Source organism: Copadichromis virginalis, linkage group LG9 (genome assembly GCF_057382275.1).
Source record: "Copadichromis virginalis isolate Kocher_CV1m ecotype Utaka linkage group LG9, C_Virginalis_male_GT1.1, whole genome shotgun sequence".
Taxonomy (NCBI): Eukaryota; Metazoa; Chordata; class Actinopteri; order Cichliformes; family Cichlidae; genus Copadichromis; species Copadichromis virginalis.
In genome coordinates this window covers 13424304-13435883 of record NC_140626.1, presented here as the reverse complement: position 1 = coordinate 13435883, position 11580 = coordinate 13424304, and the positions used below count along the sequence as shown (strand labels likewise).

General features: G+C 38.9%; 1 long non-coding RNA gene across 1 annotated transcript; it reads right to left on the bottom strand.

The window, feature by feature from the left end:
- Positions 1–8654: 8654 nt before the first annotated feature.
- On the bottom strand, positions 8655–9793 carry LOC146701549 (uncharacterized). The gene is made up of 6 exons (XR_014922192.1): positions 9480–9793; positions 9337–9389; positions 9160–9205; positions 9015–9083; positions 8868–8930; positions 8655–8731 (listed from the first exon to the last, which is right to left on the bottom strand). It is a non-coding gene; the product is annotated as an uncharacterized LOC146701549 (long non-coding RNA).
- Positions 9794–11580: the final 1787 nt, after the last annotated feature.

The following is an 11580-nucleotide window of genomic DNA, read 5'->3' as shown; positions in this document are numbered from 1 at the left end:
GTTATTTGCCATAAAATATTTTTAAGGGAATCAGGCAAGGGAAATAAAAAATCTAGTTTTTCTGTGTTTGAGTCACAGTGACTTTGACATAATAACATTGGCAGTACTATTTACACCTCTGATGAAAGCTCACAAGTGTTAGCTTTATTTTGGTACCGAGACTGTTTACACAGAGTTTGTAATTGCAGAGAAATACTCCTTTTATTTTGGGCATTTTATTTTTGAGGGGGAAGCTCAGAAAACCCCTGGAGCCTAGCAGGTTAAATAATGATGGTCAACCAGAGGAGTACGGTCTATGAACCTTTTATATATAAATATATATATACTTTAAAAAAAATATATATATATATATGTATACTTTTATATATAAATTTTCTTTATATTTTGTCTGAACAGGAACTAAAAAAAAACCGAGTGGGATATTCTGTCTGAAAACAGATTTGATTTGACATGGTTGTTGTTGTTTTGGCAACACCTGCGTCATACTTGAAGAAATAATGTGTCATGTCCTGAGCAGCTTAATAATGAAAGGACAACCACATCATTAGTATTACAGATTTCTTCCATATGTTTCTCTTCAGAGGTCTTTAAGGACCAAGAGTTGGTTGGTTTAGATCCAGAAATGAAAAAGTGCTGAACTTAATGCAAGATTTCCAGCCTGTTTCGTGTAAAATAACACATTTTTTCTCACGGCTACTAGCACAGTTCTTTTGTGCTAGTAGCCTTGTGCTATTCTTTTGTGCTTACTTATTTTTATGTCATGGCTTTATTGAGGCAGGTGTGTCTCCCAACTTGTCCTTTCTTTAAGAAAGAAGATTACTATAGTGACAGTTTATGTTTTTCTCAAGGCCCAACCAAGTTGTTTCTTATGCCTAAACCTAAACAGCAATTGAAAACTAAATTAAAAGTGAGTGAAGATTAAACCCTGGGATAAAAGAGACACCGAGCGCAAAATACACCCACACCTCACTCTCCTTGCAAACGTACAACTTATGTCACCACCAATTATCAATGGGGAGCAGCTGAAAGAAGAACTCTTGGTGGTCAATATTGTATAAAAGCACAGATGCCAAAAGAAAGTGTTTCTGTAGTGCAATCAGACAAAACAGAGTTATGTGACACCGCAGAATGAGAACATACTGAAATATTCCATGTTTCTGGGGTTGTTGTAATCTGCTGAGCGCATGTTGAGTTTTTGTGTGAAGGGGTGAACATGTTGTCTTGATAAGTCATTAAAGACTGTAGTAATGCTGTCTGAAGGTGGTCTGTAGTGTACATTGTTATATAGCATGTAAGTTCAGGCCGTGTTCCATAAGCAGGACCCAGCTTTAGCTATTCAGTTCCATAAACTAAGATAGACAAGGAAAAATTCAAGCTGTATCTCAACTTGAGTTACTTCAGTTGCAGAGGATTCCTAGTCTGGTGACATATAATTAACATGTTGACTCATTCCCAAACATTTCAATGAAAACCACCATGTTCTCATCTTCACTCTTCTTCTCCAGATGTGAATGTGATGTGCGTTTTTTCGGAGGATTGTCTGCTCCCCTGCAGCTTCCAGCCCGGCAGCAACGAGACCATTGAATGGTTCAGGCAAGACGTGGTGGTCTACAAGTATTTCAATCATCAGGAGTATTTCAATCATGATCATCTCAGCGGACGGGCCCACATTTTTCAACCTCTGCTGTCTCGCGGCAATGCCACCCTGATGCTCAGGCACAGCGTTCTCAAGGACAGGGGCATGTACAGGTGTCACGTAAACAGCTCAGCGGGTGAACACAACGCAAAAGTCATCTTGAAGATAGAAGGTGAGTTTCGATTCGATGTCACAACTAGATATTTAATGATTCCAGATGCAGCCTTGTGCAAAAGAATCACTGCTTATGTTTTTCGAGTTTGCTTTAAAGCAGTGAGACTTTTAGTGGTCTTGAGCAATAGTTCCCCAGGCTGCACATCAGCTGCTTTGTCATTTGTTTTCAGTACGTTGTACCTGACTGTTTTCGGAGCAATGTTTTGGTTTTTCTTTCTGTTTTAAAGCAGTTTGACAGGAATGAAAGCACCTTGAGGCAACTGTTGTTATGATTTGTTTGTTTAAGGAGCCTGGAGAACTATCCCTGAAGACTACTTAAAGAAATTATAAGAAACCTTGCCCAAGACAGTTCCGGTGGTGTTTGCTAATACCAAATATTGACTTTCAGACTTCTAAGAATTGTAAAATAAATGTTTTTATTATAGACTGTCTTTCAAAGTCAAGGTCAAAGTCAGCTTTATTGTCAAAAACCATTTGTACAGATCATAAACAGGAATTTGAAATTACTGTGCTCTCACAGCTCTCAGTGCTACACTTTCCATTTATCTTTGCAGCTATTACAATGAATCAATGCATTAATAATGCTAATAAAATAACAAGCAAAATAACCACAGATTCAGCAGGTCCATGTCATAGAACATATTACTCAAATTCTTCAACAGCTTCACTGAAATATCACATGAATTTTAATATTCTGCTTCTCACTTTCAAGTCTGTCCACAATCCCACACCTCCCTACCTCTCTGTTCTTCAGCACAGTGCTTCCTGAACTCTGAGCTCTTTTATCTCATTATGACATCTGCTCATCTGAGCCACCCCACATTCGCAACCTATCACATTCTCCCTACATTTAAAACCAGTCTTTTTAAGTTTGCCTATTCTCTTTTATTATATTTTATCATGGACTGATATTCTCCCTGTGTTTGTGTATTGTGGTCACAAAGGTGCAACGTTGGCTATATAGGAATGATATCAGCTAAAGCAGTTTCTTAGGGAGTATTTACCATGTTGTGTTTTTATGTCCTCCCGTGTGTGTGTGTGTGTGTGTGTGTGTGTGTGTGTGTGTGTGTGTGTGTGTGTGTGTGTGTGTGTAGCCCCAATCCGAGGCCTGTTCCTGGAGCAGTCTAGGATGAGTGGCTATGAGGAGATGAAGTGCACCGTTAACAATGTCTTCCCAGCTCCTCGAGTAACCTGGGAGACTGAACCCCCAACATTTGAATCCCTCAGACCAGTCACGCGCATAATACCTAACAAGATGGGTCTGTACAGTGTGGACAGCCGTCTCAAGAAGCTGAAAGGACTGCCGGACATCATCTACATTTGCAAAGTCACCAGACTCTACAGTGGACAGACCTGGACTGCTTCGATAAGACAGCGAGGTGATTCATTCTTCATAGTTGTAAGAGTTGAATGATGCCACCGTGTGTTAAAATATATTCCACTACTCCACCTCTCTGTCATGATGGGTGCAGTTTCCATTGTGGACGGAGGAAAACATGCCGCAGTCAGACCTTTCACTTATTTCTTCAGTTCATGTAATTTTGTTTTGTGTTTTGTTGATTTAAGTTAAAAAATTCCAGATTTCCTACGGTGATTTATGACATGCACTCAGGCTTTTTGAAGACTTTGCATGGGGAGTGTTATGACAGCATCTAGTGGAAGGATTTCATATTGCACTCGGTTGCTAAACTGTAAACCTGCAGACTTTACGAGAGGGACAATTTGATAAAGCTGAAATCATTTTATAGAGGAACATATTTTCTTTCTTTCAACATTTCCATTTATGATAGTAATAGACTCATTAGAAGCAAAAATTGTAGGGTGTATGCTCAGGACAAATCACCAAATATGTTTAAAGGTCCAAACAATAAATTGAATTCTTTGGATTAAAACATTTCACACAATACCAACTTGTAGTCCATTGCCCACTGACAACTGCATAATAGAAGTAAAACATCTTCATTCATAAAACATTAAAACATTAAATACACAATAAAATACAGTACAAATGCATAAATGGCAAGAAAAACCAACAGACTTCATTCCATTAGGTCTGCAAGGTGATTCAGCCTTCTACTACACCAGTCAGTCTGTAGAAATTGCACAAGGACTTTACTCCTTGCCAATGCACACCTCATCTACTTGAAATATTTACAAATACATGTTAACCTTCGAGCTACATAAAAGCACATTTTATAATATTTTACCTAAAAGGATTGTCCAAAAGTTCAAAAGTGGCCCTCTTCCAAGGCCTCACTGAGAACAACAAAAGAACTGTAGTCTTTGACCCCTTCACTTAATATATACTACATACTGGGCCTACCCACCTGCTTCAAACCTTCTGTTTTTAAGTGGCAGCCAATCATAAAAAGGCTGGGTTAAAGGGGAGGAGCTAAAACAACATGGATGAACTGAGGGGTTTACACCAAGACTCAGTATGAGATATTTTTTTTTAAACAAAGGAGAACATTTTAAAGTAGAATTACGTACCCCAGTACTCCAATAGACTCCAACAGAGTAAAAAAGTGTACAAAGCAACAGCAAAATACTTTATTTTTTTTAGATGCAACGTGTACCTTATTTTGGCAGTAATCCTATTTGTGTCTCTCCTGTAGAAATAAGAGAATCTCCAGGGACAGACCTGACAGTTCCCTGCGCCGTCCCCAGTTACATGAACAAACCCTCCCTCAAGTGGACTTTCTCTAATGGCGAGGACCTTTCAACCATCTTAACCTATGACAGCCGGTCAGAAAACATCATCTCCTCACCGCCCTGGAAGAGCCACGCGGAGCTGGACCCCTTCAAGGTCTCATTTGGAGATAGCTCAATAAGACTGATGGACCCCAAGGAGTCGGAGCACACGGGCAGATACACGTGTGTGTTATCCATGCCGTACGGCACGCACACTGAACGTAGTGACATCATCATCGGCAGTCCTGTTGGTAAGGTTACAGACACAGGAAATGATTTCAAAAATGATTTCAACAATCTAACATCAATCAAACAATCAACAATCTAACATCCAGCACTGGGATATGTCGAAGGTTAAGCAATGTGCTTTTTAAATTAATAATAATTTTTAATTGTCTTTTATAAATGATCTTATCTGTGCATCCACACGCTACATTATTTGGCTTTAAAAACAGATAAATGTAATATGTAATGTTGTTTTCTTTCTCTAAAAACAGCTGATTACTGTATTTTTAAAAAGAAGCCCCATTATGACCATTTCCAGCTCCATAGTTTAAAATCTTAGACTCTACTACAGAGGCTTTGCTGATTTTATGATTTTAAGGCCCTCTGTTCAAATTAAGTCAAGCGACAAGCCTTTAACGCGTCCCCTTTCAGACCAATTTACTTTTGATTGGCTGCCCCTCACAAAAAATGAATATTATAACAGGTGGGCGGGGTTTTCTGTGATCACAGCCAGAGCTGTGTGACTGAGACAACCACATGAGCAGCAACCAGTAGTGTAGGTTACAGAGCCACAACTGCCTGGATATTAAGCATTAAGAGCAAACTTCAGCCTGAGCTTTTGATTCACAGAGATGACTTGAACATATTCTCACCTCATTATTTTAAACCCTTGGCCGTGTTTAATTAGGTAAAAAACAAACTGAGTATAACAAATACCCCTTAAGGCTGAGTGTTTTGTATAATGATCTGTATTGTTGAAATTAACCTGTTTCTGTTACTTTTTTTATTTTTGTTGCATTGTGCAGATAAGAACACTACAAAAGGCAGTCCATCATATTTGTGGATTCTGGGCCTGGTGGTTGGACTACTGCTTTTGTCTCTGGGAGGGATTCTGGTCTACCGGAAGCTAAAAGGTAAAGATGGACTCCAGTTGAAAGAAAAGCTGTGAAACAACAACTTTACTGCACTCAGAACTTGAAACATTTTAGCGTTAACTGATTCTCATACTGATGTTTTAAGTGGAAGTTAGTTTGAAGAAATGGTGGCCTTTACATAAGACTTAAAAGAAACACAAATAAATATACATAAATAGATTAAAACAAGCTGGACTGTTTTTTTTAACCTCCAATTAAAATGAATCTCTGAGTTTTTATTGCAAATATTTAACTTTTTAATCTTAAAGAATTCAAGTTTGTCTCAGAAATTTACCGCGTCAGCTAATCAAACCACAACACACTTATTATATTGACCAATTTAAGACATCTGGGTAAGAAATCTGGGCCCAGCCGTTGGAGCCAAATGAGTTTTTGCTTTTTTGGAGTAAAAAGGTTGGTTAACATGCACACACTGTATCGGTGCACAGTTGTGGGGCATAGGTGTGTGTTAGATGATAAATGTGGTTGTACTCACCTGATGTTGAGTAGGGCGAGCATGAGGGAAAACTTTCCGCTGACCGCAGCTTGACCGCATTTTGACTGCAACTTGATGTATAGTTTAAAGCACTAATCAATATCATACTCAGATGTTGTAGTTTGTTATTGTAATTGGTGCAATTTTTTGTGCGTTGCACGTCATCTGTATCCTCGTGTTTAGTTGGAGGAGCTGCAACAGCCAATTTCTATTTGGGTAACTGTCAATTTTGCTTTTAGGAAAGCTCCTACCCGAGGGGATTATCTAAATTACAGCAATAATAGGAGATAGTTGAATCATTTAAATACAAAGAAAAGTGAGGTTCATTGAACTGTTGCTTAATTCTTTGTGACGTAGAGTTAGCAAAGTGCTGGAGGTCATTATTGCCATGATAGCTTTGGACAGTGGCAGCAGGTTTGTCAGCTGCGAGCTCTTTCATGGTGTTAATGCCAAATCCTGACCCTCCCATCTAAATGTTGCAGCTTAAATGGAGACTCCTCAAACCGGGCAATGTTTTTCCTTTGTTCTGTCATTCAGTGTTGGAGCGCCTGTGTGAATAGATGCTCTTCTGCATAGCTTGGTTGTAACGAGTGCTTATTTGCTCTGACCTCTGGCATCAGCAAAGCATTTTCACTAGAGAAATGTGCCTCACTGGATATTTTCTCTTGATGGAGCTGGATGTGTAGATCAAATGTTTCTGAAATATTCAGACCAACCCATCTGTCACCAAAAACTGGGTCACGTTCAAAGTCACTTAAATCACTTTCTTTTCTCATTTTGATGCTCAGCTGGAAGGGGCAGCTGTTCAGGTGTAACTAAAAACTGACCAGTGAGTGGATTTTCAGCCTTTGGAATTAGCAGCAACTATTACGTATTTATGTCTACTGCAGTAGTAAAATAAAATTTGAATATTTTATTCCATCTTTTGAACTTTTTGAATCCACCACTGCAGATATCTGGTGTCATTTTAAGTAGTTTTGTGTGAGTGCTTTGTGTTCTTTGTGCATCACAGTTCTTTTAACCCAGTTCTTTTGTTTGTTTCTCTGTTTTAACACTAGTTCAGATCTTTTCTTGATCTTCATTGTGGTCAAGCTTAAGTAAAGCAGGCAAAGAGAAAGGAAGTGCTGTTTTGGAATATTTGACTATTACCTGTCTGTGACAAGGTCAGAAGCAGACATTGTCAGTAGTAATATACCTATAGCTTTTTTGCCCCCTCAAGAATCTAAATATTTGTGTCACAATGATTTCTATAAAAGCATTGTGACACAAATATTTAGATTCTTGATTCACAATGTGTCTGAACTCAAAATCTTTAGAGTTTCATATTTATAAAGTATCGCAAAGAATACATTTATACCATTGTATGAGCTACACTTCTTGTAAAAAATAAACTGATTGGAAATGCGTTTGAGAAAAGCTCCTGCTGTGACCTTCCTTCTGTGAGGGCACACACACACACACACACACACACACACACACACACACACACACACACACACACACACACACAGAGAGAGAGAGGGGGGGGATCATTAATAAAGGATTGGAGTCGGTTTTGGATTTTCACTTGTTGTTGGCTTTAATATGAACAGTCACATAAAATTCATTCCAATTTTTAGCCTTCGCTTCAATTAAGATGTTTCTTTAAATCTACAACAGCTTTCCTTTCAAAGAGTTTACTGACATAGTAAAGAAGTAGCTAGGGAACTTAGTAAGTATGAGCAACATTAGCTTAGGGACAGTTTCCACAATAAAGAGGATTTCATCATCTGCAGTTCGTCAAAAAGTGCCATATTAAAAAACAATTCAGCAGACCCTCAGAGTGCGGATACAAACTACTGAACAATGGGTCCGACTGCTGCAGCACCTGTTTGTGAATGGTTAACACTTAAGGAATTTCCATTGTTTGAGGGGCTGTGTGGTGATGCAGCAGCATCTACAGTAGCAGCATCTACAGTAGCAGCAGCAGCATCTACAGTAGCAGCATCTACATTAGCAGCAGCAGCATCTACAGTAGCAGCAGCAGCATCTACAGTAGCAGCAGCAGCAACAGATGCAGTAGCATCAGCACCACCCCGATAAGCATGTGTGCTAGGTGCACACACCCTTTCAGGCGTGACAGAAGCCCCAGTAATAAGACAATCGACGGTAGCTTGAGTAACAACAACTACAGGCAAATCTGGATGTGTTTCGGTTGGTTGATCAACAGCATCATCAGCAACGGGTTCAGAATGAGTTGGACAAGCGCGCTCATTAGACACAGCACTGCGTGCTGCAGCGAGACTGCTAAGTGTTGCATGCAAAACTTGATAGTTGCTTACTAATTGTGCAACCGCCTGGTTAAAAGCGTCAAAGTCAAACCATTTAGCTCGAGTGGAGGTACCATCATTGTGTTTGAATAATTTACGGGGTGGATCCATGGTGTGGATTTTAAAAGTCACCTATTTAGAACGGTGGTATTTATGAGATGTAATAAACCCGAGGTATTGTTTATTGTCTGCTGGATACTAGTTAGATCCCCTGCTATTTCTTGCAAGTTCCCCGGTGTTGCTTCTTGATGTTGGTTGACTTTAGCTGCTATTTCTTGCTTGATCGCTGTGGAGATATATATGTATATATATATATATATATATATATATATATATATATATACACACGTATGTATAGATGGTGTATCATTTCAAAAACAGGATGTGTTTGGCTCTTTTGATTTATTTATGCCTATACTCACACTTTGTTCTGCGTTATTCCGGATGGCCCCGATTCTTGACACGCTGTGTACTCTGTCTCAGGCCTGGCGTATTAGAACATTTGTAAATATTTAAAACCTTTTTTTTCCTTTAAATTGAGCGTCATGTATAGAGACTTGTATACATACCTAGCGTATGGCTTGGTCTTATTGCACCGGCTTCTGTAGGTTTTTCTGGACAACTTATTGAACCTGTGACTGGGGGATAAGCCCAGTTAATACAAGGTTTAAACAAACACGCATATATTTAAAACATGTGTAACACTGTATTTACCTTGTGTTTTTTAGAGGTGTAGTTTGCCCAATATAGCTTTGTGATCCTGTAGAAAGAAAGAGAAATATACATTTTAAATGTTACTATGTGAGAAGCAGGTAATATTGCTTCTAAAACAATGAGACTGTTTTGTGTGAGCTGATGACTGTTTTTAAAAAAAGAAGAAGAAACACAAACCTTGTGTAAGTGTAAGTATGGTGTCCCGTTGTGCCGATCTCCTAAAAATCAGGCTTTTGTTTAGAAAAAGAAAACAGTTTGAATATTTTATGATATACTGGGGTATACATTTAAGAATCCATTAATAGTCTTGTTTTACTTACCATATATGTTGTCCATGTTAAAAAGAACGCTGTTAGGTTTGCTGATGAACGAAGTGTTATGCTCTCAAGGGTCAATGTGAAGTAGTGAGGAAAAATACAGGGTGTCTGCTTAGGGTGTTTTATATGGGTGGGGCTAGTTTCAGTTGACCTCTGAGATGTAGAGATAAAAGAGTAGGCTGTAAAGAAGAAAGGTGGAAAGCCTTTGGAGACTCTGTTGGACATGGTTTCAGTTGACCTCTGAGATGGTAAGATAATGGAGCTACAGTTGGGATGTGTGCTGGGATGCTCTTGATAAAGGGAGCCTCTTTTATTGTTTTATGACTTGTTTTGCTGACTGTTGGGGACCTAACTGTAATCAGAATCAGAATACTTTATTGATCCCTGGGGGAAATTATTTTTTGTTACAGTGCTCCATTATAAACCAACATAAACCAACATTAAATTAAATCATCTATGTCTAAATAACAGCGCTCACTGACTGATGGGGGTCTAACTGCAACCCCCTCTGTCCAACTGTTACAGAGTGTGGCTAGGTGTGAATATGCGCTTTTAGAAGTATCACAGTTTATTTCTAAAAGAATACATGTTGTTTGTGGTATTCTGTTTAAAAACTATTAGCCTCTGTGTCTTTTCGGAGCGCTAAAGAAAAAAGTAGTTAAATCATCCATGTGTAATCAACAAGTCTTACTGTTGCAGGGTGTTTGTGACTAGTAGATAATTAGAGGTTTAGTTGCATTAAAGGCACGTTGGGGGTTGATACAGCGCTAGTGTGGCTAGGTGTGAATATGTGTTTTTTAGAAGTATCACAGTTTATTTCTAAAGGGATACATGTTGTTTGTGGTGCTCTGTTTGAGAACTATTTGCTCCTAAATAGCACTAAAGAAAAAGCAAAATGCTCCTAACTAGTTAAAATACCCTAAACTAGTTAAATGGGCTGTTGGGGGGTGGGGGGCAAAAAAGCCATAGGTGTATTGTCCTTGTGTACAGAAATGTTGTAAGCCGAAGCCATTGCTGATTTATTTATTCAGTGTTGCTGATATTCTCTCTTCTGTCTGCAGGAAGAAACACCGAGGCCAGCAAAGATCCAGAAGAGGCCACTGAGCTGCGTTCAGCCAAAGGTTGGTACAAAGGTGACTTTTGTTGCCTAAACAAATGTCAGAACAGAACTGGAGTGTGTTTTTTTTTCTTCTTTTTTTAAAGGCCAAATTTGATCTATCCTCATGTCTAGAAAAAACAGGCTCTTCTATCTTAAACTAACAGCCTTATAAATATGCAGTATCTTGATAATTAGAGATGAACTTATTTGGGTAAACTGCTGTAGCCAGGTACACTGATTCAATTGTAGACCAAGTATCCATCCTCTTACCCTTCTCCTGTGTTTCTCCTGTTTCAGATGGAGACACAAAGTGAGAATCAGCGCTCCGGAGTGCCACAAAACAGCCCTGAGACCAGACTTTGACGAAATACTAACACAAGCAGCACTCACACTGTTACACACTGAAGAGGAACTAGGAGTTTCTTAGAGAGATTCACTTTATTTTTCTATTTTCTAAGACTACTGGATACTTTTGTTTGGCAAGTCTATGTGCTTGCATGAACGGATACTTTCTTCTTCAGAAGCCAAAGTTGCATCCAGACAGCGAGGAACTCGATGTGTTCTTACAGAAATGTTTTTTTGTGGAGATGCCTAAAAATGTCTTCTTCTCAACTAAAAAATTCACAGAAAACTCTCTGAGTGATCGAGATGCCCACTTTCGCCTTAAAAACAGGCTCTGAACTATATTGAAGATCACGATCCTTCACCAAATGAGGCCCTGCTCTGGAGGATACTCAGGAATTATTGTTAATTATTATTTAACAACAGAAACAAACCAAGTGCCTGCTGTGTATAGCTTTGAGACCTGGTGTCATCTCACACACCAGTTATCTGGATGGTGTTTGCACATATATAGCTCCACATGCTTTAGCAGTGTAGTAATAGCAGCTAGCAAGCCAAAGCTATTTGTAACTGACTGTCAGTAGTCCGTTCAAAATAGCTCCTGAACGTTCTGGCCACTTTCTGCTGGTATAAAAGTTTATTATGGAGAAAAAAAGATTAACG